This window comes from Dromiciops gliroides, chromosome 2 (assembly GCF_019393635.1).
Source record: "Dromiciops gliroides isolate mDroGli1 chromosome 2, mDroGli1.pri, whole genome shotgun sequence".
Classification (NCBI taxonomy): Eukaryota; Metazoa; Chordata; class Mammalia; order Microbiotheria; family Microbiotheriidae; genus Dromiciops; species Dromiciops gliroides.
Genome location: NC_057862.1, coordinates 482,434,893 through 482,450,285, shown reverse-complemented (window position 1 = coordinate 482,450,285; position 15,393 = coordinate 482,434,893). Strand labels below are relative to the sequence as shown.

Here is a 15,393-nt window from a genome sequence, read left to right as displayed (position 1 = left end):
GTTGACCTCTTGATTACCATTTTTCTTTTGGATATTTTCTTCTCTCTATTTTCTGCAATACTCTTATGTCTTGGTTCCACTCCTACCTATCTGATCATTCCTTCTTTCTGGTTACTGTTTCTCACTCTCCTTTACCAATCTTCATCCATATAATACCTTCTTACTGTAGGTATCCTCAAATACTCTCTCCTGGGACAGGTTTCTTTTTTTGTTTGTTTGTTTTGTTTTCTCTCTTATCTCATTTTGTAATTTATTGCATTACCTTCCAAGGAATCTCTATAGACATCTCAAGTTCCATATGCCCCAAATTGACTTCATTATATTTTCCCTGAAGCCTTCTCCCCTTCTGAACTTCTTAGTTACTGTTGTATGAATCTCCATTTTCCCATTTCGCCAGGGTGACAACCTCACTGTCACTCTCAGCTCCTCACCTTTACTCTACCCACATATCTAATCCATTGCCAATCTTCCTGTCTATAGCTTCCCAACTCCCCTCCCCATTATTTACTCATTCTCTACTCATACAACCACCACTCTAGTGCATATTCTAATCTCTTCTCACCTATACTATTATAATAGCATTCTGTTCAGTCCCCTTGTCTGATCTATCTCCACTCATATCCATCCTGTCTAGTCACTAAAGTTATTTTCCTAAGGCACAGGTGAGACAAGGTCATGTGCCCTCCCTCCATTAAGTAATTTCAATGATTCCTTATTACCTCCAGGATGAAATATGAAGTCCTTTGTTTGAAATTTAAATATCTTTACAAACAAGTTATCTTCTATCTTTCTCACCTTGTCACAGTTAAATCTTCCCTATATACTATATAACCCAGACATGCTGGTCTATAGCAGTGGCATCAAACTCAAATAGAAATGAGGGATACTTGATTAACTCTTTTCATTATATTTTGTGGTAAGGGAAAATCGCTTTTCAGGGTAGTAGAGAAGTATGAATTTGGAAATATGTGCTGTGAAAATAAAAGGAATTGCTAAAAGTTAACCAATAGACATTTTAACATGTATTTAAATTAAGTATTTCAAGACATAAATGCTCTCTCAAAGTCTGCATTGGGATTTTAATTTCATTTCAATTCACCATTTTCTAACTCTTATGGTGAAGTTAATGCATACTCTGGTTTTTTTGGTTCTATTTTTCCTTTTCATTTCTCATAAAACTCCATCCAGATTTCTTTATATTCACCATACTTGCCTATCTTAATTATATTAGTGTCCCAATACACAAATATAATACAATTTATTTCACTATTCTCCTACTGTTGGATATGTCATCTCATTCTAGCTTTTTTTACAACTATAAATAATATTGTTTACAAAAATATCAGAATTGATACCTAGCTATTCTCAGTGTATGTTTCTAAAACTGGAAATATTGAGGACAATGATATGATTATTTAACTTTAAAGATTATTTTCCATCATTACTTAGAAAATCTAGCAGCAGCAAATGTTTAACCTGTTTTTCCACATCTGGCTAGCATTGTCTAATTGCTTTTGATCATTTTAGTAAATTTAATGGATATAAGGTGGTATGTTAAAGTATTTTAATTTATATCTCTTTGGTTGTGAGGCTGAGCAATATTTTTCTAGTAATACCAAATGACTTTATGTTTTTCCATGACCTTTTAAAGAGTCTTGATATTGACTTGATACTCAAATTTACTAAGTGTTTTATTGCCCAAGGATGTAAGTTTATTTGGGGCCAACAAAATAAAATCCTTTAGTACATTAAGGCATTGTAATATCTCTTTTATCTATGGGTTCAATTAAGTGCTAACCATGTTTTTTATGTCCTCAATACAAAAATCATTCACCTTGGAAGAGAAAACAAAAGCAAACTAAAAGTTTAGCATATTGCTTAGCTTTCTTACCGTCATCCTTTATTATCTAATCCAATCAAATACATATCTACTATGTGCAGAACCCTGTGCAAGGTACTGAGGTAACAAAGACAGAATGACAAATAGTCTTTATGCTTGAATAGTTTATTGAACTCAGCATAAATTCCATTTCTTCTCTGACCCTCCTCTAAATGCATAAAAAGTGATGAAATTACTATCAAGTCTACTGATTTAGACAAGTACAAGATGAAAATAATAGATGGAGAGAGTACTAGAAACTCATGGTACACAATAGCAAAGAGAAAAGACATGAATAAATCTATGACCTCAAATGACTAAAGAAACACACTAAGTTGGCAATTAACAAGGTAAAGTAGGTATTTAATTTAGGAGACAAATTTAAACTCATACACATTACTGAGTTTATTACTTCCAACAAATAGGGAAACACACTTAAACATACACACACACACACACACACACACACACACACACACACACACACACACCCCTATTTCTTCTCTTTGGTCTTCATCACCAGTTAGTATTTTGGTCATTAATCCTCCTGACACTATTCTCACAGGTTTGGGGTTTCTTATCTATTTTTTTCCCTTTCTTCCACCATCTTAAATAACTATTCATTTAAAATATGAGTTAATGAGTTTTCAATACAATTAGACTGACTTCTTTAGAAAATATCTTGAGTAGTTGGCGAAAGGGCACCAGGGCTGTTGGACTGTTACAGGAACAGGCTGGGACTAGGCGAGATATCGCTGCCAGAGGAAAGGAGTGATACTAGGAATGGAAGCGGGAGCAGTACAGGGAATGGGAAATGGAAGCAGAGCTGGTCCCTGCCACCCGAGGTCAGCTGCACCCCACATGTCCTATCCATAGCACGCTACCGGGAGCTGCAGGGGCACTTGGTGCTCGAGCCTCAGGAGTTTTGGGGAGACATTACTCAGGAATTTTACTGGAAGACTCCATGTTCTGTCCCCTTCCTTCAATATAATTTTGATGTAACTAAAGGGAAGATCTTCATTGAATGGATGAAGGGAGCAACCACCAACATCTGCTACAAAGTGCTAGACTGAAATGTTAATGAGAAGAAACTTGGAGAAAGAGCGGCTTTTTACTGGGAAGGCAATGAGCCTGGGGAAGGCAACAAGCCTGTGGAAGCCACCTGATCACCTGCCGAGAGCTCCTGACCCAGATATGTCGGTGTGCTTAAGGCCCTCCGGAAGCAGGGCATTTGTAAGGGTGATCATGTATCCATCTACATACCCGTGATTCTGGAGCTGGTAGTGACCATGCTTGCCTCTGCTCATCTTGGTGCATTGTATTCTATAGTGCTTGCAGGCTTCTCAGCTGATTCCCCATGAGAGCAGATCTTGGATTCAAGCTGTAGCCTTCTTACTACAGCAGATGCCTTCTAGAGAGGAGAGAAACTAATGAACCTCAAGGAACTTGTGGATGAGGCCCTGCACAAGTGCAGGGAGAAGGTTTCCCTGTGAAGAGATGCATTGTAGTCAAGCTCTTTGCCTGAACAGAGCTGGGCACAGATGATTCTCCCTGCCATTACCCCCATTGAATAGTTCATGCCAGGGCCTGCAGATCCCCTGGAATCAGGGGATTGGTCTCTGGTGACATGAGAACCTTGCGGAAATAGGAGTGTGATGCAGAGTGTTAAGGCTAAAATTCTAGCTAGTCTGTCTAAAATATCTAATGAGTGGTCGCCAATAAATTATAAGCTTTAGCAAGAGTTAGACTTTTAAGCATTTATTAAGGAGAATAAGAATTTGGTAAAGAGAGAGAAAAAGGCCTAGATTCCTATCTATTAAAGGGAGAGCACATTTCTAGCTCCCTTCTCCGCCAGAGTCCAGAGGAAAGAGAGCGAGCCTGAGCGCCAGTCTCTTCCTTCCTCCTCCCACTAGCCCGCGTCACTTCCTGACTCCTGGTCTTGCCCTCAAAGACCTTCCCTTCATGGGCAGAACTCTTCTACAGTAAGTATCCAGCAGGTGGCGTTATTCCAATCGTTACAGTCCCCCCTGTTGTTCCTCAAGAAACAAAATATTTCCTTGACGGAACAGTAAAAAGAATATAATAACTATTGCTAACTAATAATATGTGAACAATATAGAAAAGGAAGAGAGGGAAGTTTTGTCCAGAGGGGCGATTTTTTTTTGTCCTCATGAACCGACGCTTTGACATTAGTCTTGCAAAGGGAGGGCCTCTGCAGAGAATACATGTTACAGATGGTGTATATTATAACAGAAAGAGAAAAAAAACAACAAAAACAACAAATCAAAACTGTTCATTTAAAGTCTCTGAAAGTCTTTTCTCAGATGTCCTCTAGGTGTAGTCGTGGAATGGAAGTCTTTTCAGGGGTTGATGTGTGGATGCTGGTAATCAGCCAGGAAAATTTCCTACAAAATTGAGCTTAACACAACTTTAAAATAGCTTTGTCAATAATCAAATCCAACAATGAAAGTTCTCAAAAACATGTCTAAGGGAATTCAGAATCTTAGTTGTTACACATGAAACATATAATAAAACAAAAATTGAACCATTCTTTAAAATTATAATATTACTATAGTCCCCCCTTATGGAGGGTAATTGAGAAGACAATTGCTGCAATATTAATTAATAAAAATAATTTTTATCTTTGTTTTATCACTTTTTGCATCATCTGCCTAATTATCCTCATGCCATTATGAGAAATTAAAAAATCTAATATAATTGGTAACAGGTGTCAAGGCCAAATTCAACACTGTATTTATCATGACACCTGAGATAATTATGGGGGTTACCATAAAAGAACAGAGAAATGATGGGATATGAGCATTCCCACACTTGAGCAATATGTACTGCCCATACAGTATGCCAGGCTTAAAATAGGTGGATGGAATATATGTCCATGCCACCGAACATATTGGAAGAAACTGAGTCAGACTTAATCAGATGCATGGGACTGAGATGTCCATGGCATCAGGCATATAGGAGGGAGCATGGAAGCCAGGTGTAGAAGTGAGATGGGTGGGATGAATACTTCCAGCCATCTGTACAATATTGTGGGGAAAAATAAAATAAAATATTAAACCAAGAGAATCCAACCTCAACATTAGTCAAAAGCCGTTCCCTCGGCCATACCTTGACTTCATGCATGTCTCCCCTCATGTGACAGTTCAGTGTCTGCTCTTGCATGTATTCCTCTTGTGATTGGATGGCATCTTGGCCAACTGGCATCTGATAACTCAGAATAAAGGCAATTAATGTCTTAAATGATAAGTTCCCATAATCCAAGTCTCATATGGATTTAAAAATTGAGGATAATAAATGATTGCAAAAAATGTGAATACATCTTGACTCAGAACACAATATATAATTATGCAACAATTTCAAATAATACCCCTTTTTTTTTTACTTAGTATACAATTACTTTTGTGAAAAATCAGAACATACTTAAATACAAGTTAAAGCACAACAGAATCTCAAAGAACTTTTTTTTTTTTGAAAAAAGAAAACTTTTACAAATGTTCCCCTCTTTTTTTTTTTTTTTGGAATATGCTTATCAAAAATAATACTTCTAGAATCAATTTACACTTGCCATGGCAAACAATTTGCTAGGGAAATGCTTTAAAGAGTTTGATCAAATAATCAGTTGAGAAAAAATAACAAAAACAAATAACTCAGAATATAGGAGCACAATACTCCTAGAATTAACATTGTATAATAAAATCAAAACCATCTTGCAATGTTTCAAAATTAGATAGACAAATGAATAGAAGAAAATACACATGGAACAATAAAATACAGTGAAATTCAAACTAAGGAAATCTAAATGAATATGAACTTAATATCAATAAGAGTATTATAAAATATAAACTTGATCGCATGACTATAAAAAGCTTTTACAAATATTCTCCTTGTTTTAGAAACTAAGTATAAGACACAATCTCAAAAGCATTAAAATCTCTATGAAAATAAACCTATACCATTAATTCCAAAATGTATATGTAATAGCATAGAAATCCTATGTAACCTCTGAACTGACATTAATAATCTGAGTGAAGTTAGAACACTTTTGATTCCGATATCTAAAATCCCCAATACTCATATCAATACCTTGCTGCTTACTTCTACATTTCTGTAAAATATATACCCTTCCATGGCAAAAGAAGTGGAGTCTTGAACTATGGTGATGATTGTCATTCTTATTCAGCTTAAGTTTTTCTTCTTTAACCCCTCTATATTGTCTGTCAGTCTTTTCACCATACAAATGCTTTATAATATTACTAATTAAAGACAAAAGCAGGTTAGCAAAATTACGAACAAAACGGGCATATGTGGAACTTAAAGGGCTTTCTAAGGTTGTCCCAGAAGCACAGCCAGGCTGGGGAAGGGCTGAGCCTGAAGCTGCAAATGTAGTTAGAGAAAGTTGCGCATGAGCATTAGATTTCTGGACTTCCCAGGCCAGGGAAGCAATGGGCTTGGCCATGGGAGGAGTAGAGGGTGGGGTCTGGAGAGGAGGGGAGGGACCAGAGCAATTTGAATCAGACTTGATTCCTCAGGCCTGGATTCCTCTTCCCCCACTTTGCCTCCAGGTGCTAGGGGATTAAAAGCTTCTAGAGGGTGGGTCATTGCCTCCAGGCATGCAAAATTAGAGCAACAATTAGTGTTAGAACTGGGAAAAGCTGCAGGAATCTCTTCAGGTTTCTCTGAAAAAGCATGGTTGGGAGAGGGAGAGATATTTCCTTGTGTGAGTAAGTTGCTGGCTCTTTTAACAAAAATAAAAAGAAAAATAGAAAATCCACAAAAACAAAGCATTAACATGATCTTATCTCCCATTTGTCTGGTTAAACAGACTAAAATCAAAAATAGGGTAATTAGGGAGTTTAAAAGGTCCATTCGAAAAAATTTAAAGGGAAAACACAGCCAGTACACCAGTACTTAGTAGGGGAAATTTCTTACCCAACCAGAAGATCAGAAGACTGAGGTTTAGCTTTCCTCTTCGTGGTCAGCCATCTGTTAAGGGCTAAAATTCTAGCTAGTCTGTCTAAAATATCTAATGAGTGGTCGCCAATAAATTATAAGCTTTAGCAAGAGTTAGACTTTTAAGCATTTATTAAGGAGAATAAGAATTTGGTAAAGAGAGAGAAAAAGGCCTAGATTCCTATCTATTAAAGGGAGAGCACATTTCTAGCTCCCTTCTCCGCCAGAGTCCAGAGGAAAGAGAGCGAGCCTGAGCGCCAGTCTCTTCCTTCCTCCTCCCACTAGCCCGCGTCACTTCCTGACTCCTGGTCTTGCCCTCAAAGACCTTCCCTTCATGGGCAGAACTCTTCTACAGTAAGTATCCAGCAGGTGGCATTATTCCAATCGTTACAAGAGGAAACACTTTTCTTCCTGTATACCAGTGGCTCCACTGGCAAGCTCAAGGGAGTGGTACACACAGTAGGAGGATACATGCTCTACATTGTGACCTCCTTCAAGTATCTTTTTGACTTCCATGAGGATAATGTGTTTTCGTGCACAGCAAACTTTGCCTGGATCACTGGGCACTCCTATGCCACCTAGGGGCCCCTGGCTAATGGGACCACCAGTGTACTGTGGTTTTTTTGTTTGTTTTTGTTTTTGTGTTGTTTGTTTTTGTGGGACAATGAGGGTTAAGTGACTTGCCCAGGGTCACACAGCTAGTAAGTGTCAAGTAAATGTCTGAAGCCAGATTTGAACTCAGGTACTCCTGAATCCGGTCCAGTGCTTTATCCACTGTACCACCTAGATGCCCCCCCAGTGTCCTGTTTGAGGGGATCCCCATGTACCCTAATGTGAGCCACTTGTGGAACGTTATGGAGAAGTACAAGGTGACCAAGTTCTACTTGGCACCCACAGCTATCTGCTTGCTCATGAAGTTTGGGAATGAGCCCATTGCCAAATATAGCCGGGCATCCCTGTGAGTGTTCAGGACACTGAGTGAACCCATCAACGCAGAGACCTGACTATGGTACTACCGTGTGGTGGGAGTAAACATCTTTTGGCAGACAGAGACAGGTGACCTATCTCCCTGGTGCCACACCCATGAAGCCAGGCTCTGCAACTTTCCCATTCTTTGGCATGGCACCAGTGATCTTGAACAAATCTGGGGAGGAGCTGGAAGGAGAAGCAGAAGGTTACCTGGTGTTCAAGTAGCCCTGGCCTGGGATCATGCCTACAATCTATGGGAACCATGAATGCTTTGAGGCCACCTATTTCCAGAAGTTTTCAGGCTACTATGTAACAACAGATGGTTGTCTGCAGGAGGAATATGGCTATTACTGGATGACAGGCTGGATCGATCACATGTTCAATGTTTCTGGTCAACTGCTAAGTACAGCAGAAGTGGAGTCAGCACTGGTGGAGCACAAGGCCATTGCTGAGGCAGCCATGGGCAGCCACCTCCACTCCATAAAGGGTGAGTGTCTCTACTGCTTTGCCACTCCCCAGGAAGGCCATATCTTCATCTCTCCCTTCACCGAGGAGCTCAAGAAGCAGGTTAGAGAAAAAACCAGCCCCATTGCCACCCCAGATTACATATAGAATGCACCCAGTTTGCCCAAAACACACTCAGGGAAGATCATGAGGCAGGTACTCAGGAAGTTTGCACAGAATGACCATGACATGGGGGATACATCCACCATGGCTGACTAGTCTGTCATCAGCCATCTTTTCAATCACTGCTGCCAGACAGTCCTATGAACCAAGGTGCCACCTACAGCACCTTCTCCAGACATTCCTGCTTGACTCTCCAAAGCTATGTCCAACTTCCTGCCCCTTGCCAACCATCACCCAGGAGTCCTAACAGGAGATGTAGCTTGTACCCTCAGGGCCAGAAGATGTGGAACAGTGCTGAGCTCCTTCTGTCCCTGACATCCCAGGCACAGCCCAGACACAGGACAAGCTCAGCCCCTTCCTCTATGCCTCACCAAGAAGTAGAGCCTCTGCCAGAGTCAGGTGATGGGGGGGGGGGTGTTGAGGTGTGGGTAAGGGTGCTGCAGGCCTGGAAATGAGGGCAGGCACTTGGTGTTCAGCTGGACTGGGTCACAGACCCTTCCTCAGAAGTGCCAGTACTTACCTTATATCTGTCTTTAGAAGTTGCTCCTTATTGACAGCTTGTAAAAGTTGATTTAAAGAAAAACAGAAGCAAAATCCTGCTCTCTTTACTGGTGGAGGCATCAGGAGAGGGAAAGAAACATGTCCACAAATTCCAGACACCACTGAGCAGAAAACCTGTTAGTTTCACTACTTGGAAATACTGCAAGTCCTCTATTTTCTTGGGCCCCATTGATGTTTTTCTCCCTGGGAGAACAAAACTCAGGGCCCCATGATCCCCAGGTCAGGGAAAGTGAGGGGCTATTGCTAGAATCTGTGCTTGCCTCAGGCTTCTTTCTTACCCCCATCCCACTGTCATTGTGGCTGAAAAATCCCTCAAGCCCTGTGGTTGTAGGAATAAAGTCTCTAAAATGGATGAAATCAACAATATTTCTTTTAGACCTCAGAGGTTCTTTAAATGTAATTCTATCACCACACACCAGTGCTTTAGGGGGTCTGTGAACCTGGGTGGGAAAAAATAATTACATCTTTGTTTCACACACACACAAAATTCTCCTATTCTTGCTTAGTATAATTTCTCTTTGTGACTTTAGAATTTTCTTCTTGAGTGCCTTCAATCCTTCTTAGACTGACTTTTCATACAGAATGCTAGGCCATTAGATTTTAGTATCCTATCTCTGAACATTTTGAAAATTATTCTTCCCAATTCTAGTGTACACATTGGCTTATTGCTGGCTTTCCTTCTATATCACAAACTCTACAATGGAGTTGTGAGTTGTTGTCAAGGTTTCCATCTATTTTGCTGCCAGCATCAGATCTTTACTCTTGTCCAGGATCAATTTAAAAATGTCAGTTCTCTTTCTTAATCCTTCTACCTTGAAGAATTAAACTACCATAAGAACAATTCAGGAACTTATCTGCTCTACTTTAGGCAGAGAGAACACTATAGCAAATATCTTAGCTGAAATTCTCTGTTGCAAAAAAAATACATATGTATATATATATATATATATATATAATATCAATATCTATATGCATGATTTTAAAATTTTGTTTCTTGCACTTCTCTTCTAATGCCTCTGTCTATATATAAAGTCTGTGAGTTGTCTACATTACAATAAATAATATATCCAATGAAGTTGTTGCATGTATTAGAATTCATAGTATTCATAGTTGTAATTATGGAAACATGGCAGTTGTCCCCGCTTCAAATGATATCTGTAGGGCAATTTCAAATAATGCAACAATTTCACAGCATCCATATTTGTTTACTTGTAATAATCAGTATGTAGCCATTCCCACAATGTCAATGTCAATTCTCTTTCTCCATTTATTCCTACTCAAAGATTCTTCACACATCCCCTTAGGGATGAATCAGGATATATTTACTGTTGACTATGTGTCCAGCACTGTGTTAAAACACTGAATTTCCTCATGAGTATGTCTTTTTATGATATACCTATATGCATTAATTATATGCATTAACTTATCCCTATTTATTTATTTATTTAATTATTCAGGTCATTTTGAATCACAGATATGCTTTTATAGATAAATTCACTTATGAGCTATATCTGCTTGAATATAAGTAATGTCTCTAAATTTAAATGTCTCCTAAAATTAAATATCTAGTTTTCCTTATTAATTACCTATTTTGTGAATTTTGTATATAGTCACTTAAGGTCATGTGTTTTCCTGATGTGCTTCTTCTTTGCTCCTGTCCAATGCAGGTTTCTAGTCTTCTCTTTACTTATTCTTTTCATATTGTACTGATGTCTATGTTAGTAGGCTTGATTTGTGAATGTACACACACACACACAGTTACATATTTAGATAGTCAGCTATCATATATCTCACAGCCCTCATTACAAACACCCCATTCTTAGCCAAATATGCATAAGTTCTATATTTTGAACCATAATATGGGGATCTCAATTGATATTAAATGTCTTCTAAGATAGTTATTAATTTTCTAAATCATTCTCTATCTCTGTTTTTCTCTATCACACTCCATTCCTTCCTCTCTTCCTTCCTCCATCCTTACCTCCTTCCCTCAGTCTGTTTGGGTCTCTGTGTTCAGAATGCACTTCAATTGCTAGTGATAAAAATACTACCTGTTTCCATAAAGTATTCATGTTTAGTTGTTTATTGTTTTGCTTCACTTTGGAATTTATAATTCTTAGTGATATTTTTGAAGTTCCTTTGAACATTGTCATTTCCATCAGTTTCCTGAAAAATATTTAACCATGGGACTACAAAAATTGAGGACACACTTTTAAGTTTAACCTGCATTATTTTTTAAAGGAAATATTTATTTATTTATCTATTTTTTGGCAGAGCAATGAGAGTTAAGTGACTTGCCCAGGGTCACATAGCTAGTGAATGTGAAGTGTCTAAGGCCGGATTTGAACTCAGGTCCTCCTGAATCCAGGGCTGGTGCCTTATCCACTGTGCCCCTTAGCTGTCCCATTAACCTGCATTATTAACATTTTCTTCATCATGTTTTTAGTCTAGACAATAAGAAACCAAGTTCTGATTCATAGTTTGTCAGTTTCTGTGGTGTAAATACTCACACTGAATATCTACTAATACATTCTCAAAATACAACTCTAGCACACAGTTGCATTTTTCCCAAACAAATTGCTAGTGTTATTGACCATTATTATCAAGTATCAGGATATTCCTTTCCATAATCAAGATATATCACCCAGGAAGACAGATCTCTTTTCTGTTTATGTCAAATTGACAAAATATTACCTCTATACCCCTCACTCATCAGGGAGTCACCAGATATAATTACTTGTCTCTTCTGTTGATGACAAGCACAGGATGTTCTCTCATTTGCTGGTACAAGTAGATACTCATAATTTTTCTTGTATCACAAGAAGTTGCTTCTTCCTGAAATGACCTGATTCTACTTTCAATGGGGAGAGTTATATATCTTTTACTTAGATCTCCATGTTCAGTTATATTTCCCTTCTCGCTCTGTGTCATATACTTCACCTTTTAAACATGAATAATATTTTCTTCCTATTCATGTTTCCTTTGTTTCCTCCTTGAAGCACTTCTGAACTTTCAAGTAGTCCTCCATTCCACTGATAACCCAGAGCATATACCTTAATGACCTACCGATGCTTCATTTTTCCTACTATAGGAGGGAAACCAATTTGTAATGTCTGTATGCTGTATTACTTGCTATTGGTAGAATCATAAACATGGAATATTTCCTGCAGCTCACTAAAAAATTACCTTTGCCTTCCATACTTGTTTTTTTTGTTTGTTTTTGGTGGGGCAATGAGGGTTAAGTGACTTGCCCAAGGTCACGCAGCTAGTAAGTGTCAAGTGTCTGAGACCAGATTTGAACTCAGGTCCTCCTGAATCCAAGGCCTGCGCTTTATCCACTTCACCACCTCGCTGCCCCCCATAATTGTTTAAAAAAGTTTCTTAATCAAATACTTCTCTCTCTTTTTTTAGACTAACCTTTGTGAGTAACTGTTGTCCCAAACTACATGCTTCCCAGACCTGTTCTCTGTGCTGGAGACTAAGTTCATGATAACTCCTAATGAAGGCTTAATTCTTTTATGGTGGCTTCCTTGCCTTTTCTTTGGATAAGGCCACAATATCTGCTCATCTTTAATTGGCAATTAACACATTCTTGATTCACTCTAACATAAATAGACCCATTTATCAGCAAGGTATATCTAATTAGATCTAATTAGCCGCCTTGTTCCTACTTTCCTACTGAGCTCCAGATCATTCCCTAGCTGCTTCACTCTCACTAAATGCTTAATGTCCCTTATTTCCTTTTACTTTATTAGCAGCAGAATCATAGAATCACAAACCTTGAGAGATCTGTCATGTTTAATACCTATCCCATCCTAAATAACTAAAGTCTTCAGTTATAGTCTGCATTTCAGGCCTCAGATACTCTGTAACTTGCGTTTGTCTTTATCGTCTTTTTTCCTTTTATTCTGTTCAAAATTTCAAAGTTCTGTATTAGTGGTTTCTTTAGGATCAAATAACCTTAGATAATAACATAGTTTCTATGTGCTGTTCTCTCTATTTTGAAAGCTCAAGATGACATGAGGGTAATGTTGTTGCTCTGTGAGAATTGGAATGATAGCCCCTGCTGGGAGGGACATTGTGAGCTCTGGCCTGAAAAGAAAACATGTGAATTTGGCATCTGGAAGTGACCTTTCTGGGGTTTCAAAGGTCAGATTGGCATCCAGAAGTTGTGTCTGCCACCTGTGGGTCTTGTCAATCAGTGTTACCAGCCAATTAGCCTGGAGCTGTGTGTATGTACGGCACTGTTTCCTGTTTCACAGAGGGCTTCTGGGAGAAGCAACAGAGAAGCTAGGTCTTTTGGGTTTCCCGACTTTGGCTAGTCGGCAGGGGCAGGCAGAATAGGGAGAGTAGACAGATCTCATTCTTTATCCACCTGTTTCTCTTTACTAAGCCTAATATACTTTAATAAATAATTAATGCCCAAAGATTAGTGCTATACATTTCTAATTTAAGGTGACCACTCATTAGATTTTAGACATCACAGCTAGAATTTTAGACCTTACAGTTTGGTGACCACAAGGAGAATGGTGAAACCTGCGATCTTCTGATCTTCCATTTGGGTAAGAATTTTCCCCCTTTTTCCCATGTGTTGTCCCTTTAAGTTTTAAATTAGCCTCTAAGCATATACTTTACCTCTTAAGTACCCCTTTTATAATTTTAGCCTCCTATTCCACATGTCTCTCCCTTTTATGTTTCACAATGGATTGGGGCCTCTGGAGTCTTAACAGCTTCTGGGGTTTTATCAGTTTAAACTTCCTTTCCTGGTTATTCATACAGGCCAGGATTGACCTCCTGTTTACTCTTGGTCCTCATGAATTCAAATGTTCTATTCCTATTTTTATTTTTATTCTTACTTTTCTTTGTGCTATAGTGAGGAAATTTTTGAATTAAAGAAGGCGAATGACTATATAACATACCACATAATTCTGGGTTCCCCACCTTGAGAAAATAATTGCATCATGGGACTCTTGTAAGCTACTGATTCAGCCAGGCATGGAAAAAGCAAGGCTTATCCAACTGTGTTTTACCTGGCATAAAAAAATATTTTCACTTACTGGAAAACAAATGTTTAGAGAAGAGATCTTTTGACCACTTAACACTAAAAACTCTACAAATGATCCTGCACTTTGAGACCCCCAAAGATTTAACTTATTGGAACCTCTAGAATGTAGCAAGTAAGGAATTGACCAAAAAGGGAGAAAAAGAGGAGGAATCTGAGTCTGAACTTGAATGTAAGCCTGTCTGTCAGGCTGAAACATCAACCAAGAAAATAAAAAAGGAAAAAAAAAAAGAGAAAATTCATGTGTGGAGGAGACAGAGAGGACAAAAATCCTACCCCTTCAAGAGATCTCCACCCATGATAAAAACTGTGTTGTGGTAAAGCTTAAGTGCTATACAGTTTTTGGCCCCAAAGCTTTAAGTTTATGGAAATGAGAAATTCCTAAATTTGATGAGGATCCCATAGCAGTTATTAGCCAGTTTAGGGCAATTTTCAGAGGATATCAGCCCACTTGGAATGATGTTAATGATCTCATGGAAATGATATTATCCCCAGGAGAAAGAGCTGATATAATAATTGCAGCAAATATCACATGTGTCCCAGAAAACAGATAAAATAGAGATAATTTATGAATCACAGAATTACCAGAAATTACCACAAAAATATTCTAGTCATAATATTTCAGGTAATCATTAAAGAAAATCACACACACACACACACACACACACACACACACACACACACACACACACACACAAAGAATCAATATAAAAATAGAAAGAATCCAGTGATCACCTCCTGAAAGAAATCTCAAAATGGAAACGGCTAGTAATGTCATTGCCAAAATACACAGCTTTAGGACAAAAGATGCAATAATCAATGTATCCATTGATATTTAGAATTCAAATTTGAAGAAACTATGATTAGGACTGCATGCATTGCTATGATACAAAGGCATGGAGAATATGGAATGTTTTCTAAAAGGCAAAAGTTAGAGGTCTATAAAAAATAACTTACTCTCCCCAAAACAGTAATTTTGTAGAAAATAAAAGAATGTACTTCCTTTTTAATTTTTTATTTATGGAAGAAAATAAGCACTTCCATAACATAGTACAACCAAAAATATTTCACTTGAAACTGCAAATCTATACACTACTTGTTCTTCCTTTCAAATATATAAATTATCATGTGAATTTCTTTTTCCCCAGTTTTACCCATTTTCTTCACTCCCCTCTGACCTAGGGCTGGCTACTATTAAACACAACCACATATGTGTGTGTACATGCACATAAATAGTCATATATACACATACATATATGTGTACATATATGTATATATAAATATATCTGCTTTCCAAAAATGCATGCTGATGTCATAAGTCAAT

The 15,393-nt window shown here is 38.1% G+C and overlaps 1 pseudogene; it reads left to right on the top strand.

Moving 5' to 3' along the window:
- Nucleotides 1–2,634: 2,634 nt before the first annotated feature.
- LOC122739163 lies at nucleotides 2,635–8,590 on the top strand (annotated as a pseudogene).
- Nucleotides 8,591–15,393: the final 6,803 nt, after the last annotated feature.